At 30.6% G+C, this 961-nt stretch overlaps 1 protein-coding gene across 2 annotated transcripts in view; it reads right to left on the bottom strand.

Moving 5' to 3' along the window:
• Positions 1 to 238: 238 nt before the first annotated feature.
• The window catches only part of lman2 (lectin, mannose-binding 2), a 9,018-nt gene continuing 8,295 nt past the window's right edge, over positions 239 to 961 (bottom strand). For both annotated transcript variants that reach the window (XM_067457802.1, XM_067457803.1), the window contains exon 8: positions 239 to 961. This exon is cut by the window's right edge and continues 200 nt beyond it. The gene's annotated coding sequence lies outside the window, so the exon portion shown is untranslated.

Here is a 961-nt window from a genome sequence, read left to right as displayed (position 1 = left end):
ACATTATTTTAAAAGGTAATTATTATGGTTAATTGTTTAAATAGTTACTAGTCAGAAACCAAATTTAATATAAAAAAGTAGGAAAGGAAGGCAAGGATGTGCAACAACATACAAAGGTCCCGAGTTAGTGACATTATTACACAAAAATATATTTGCCAAATTATTTTAGTGCTGCAAATTAATTGTGAGTGGTTTAAGATGAATATAAGGAATAACACTACAAAACACTTTAAAACAGTTAACTGTTGAAGCTGCTTTATTTTCTCACCAAAAGCATCATTTTACAGTCACTGCCCATTTGCTCTCCAACAGAAGAAAACATCTTTTGGGAACTCCTTTCAGAAAGTATTGTAAATCAGTGCATTGCAATAACTTCATTCATAGGGGAGAGAAAAAAAGTTTTTGTTGCAAGACAAAAACTCACACAAAGCTAAATTCTTGTTACCCTGCAGAAATGTTAAACAAAAATTACTTTTTTTTTTCTTTCTCGATTTTGTTTAAAAAAAAAATAAGGCTGAAACAATATACTGCAGAGGAGGGACCGGGGGCAGAAACTTTAGAAAATAAGCTAAAATATTTACATTGATTTAATCAATTTAAGAGAATGCTTTCATTAATTTGATTTATTTTGCAGTCCATTAAAACCCTCTAAATGTTGTACACAAGCATTATTATCAGAACAGAACAATGTTTCAATGAAACAGATTAAGGGTTAAAAACAATGAAAAAAAATAAAACCACCAAGAATTTAGAGATGTAGTGTATGCACAGAAATAAAGATGCACCACTGTAGAACGCATTGGAATTGTGTAATCTACTATATGCAAGCAGACCCAAATCAGACAGACCAAAATAAAGAAAGGTTTCTTTGATGGCACCAATCTTACTCTATAGATTCCTTCCAATTAAGCACTTCAGTAATATCAACATTTGTACAGCTGTTCAAAATTTACATTAAAGT

This window comes from Pseudorasbora parva, chromosome 11, assembly GCF_024679245.1.
Source record: "Pseudorasbora parva isolate DD20220531a chromosome 11, ASM2467924v1, whole genome shotgun sequence".
Taxonomy (NCBI): Eukaryota; Metazoa; Chordata; class Actinopteri; order Cypriniformes; family Gobionidae; genus Pseudorasbora; species Pseudorasbora parva.
Note: the sequence above shows the minus strand (reverse complement) of the source record. Positions and strands in the feature narration are given on the sequence as shown.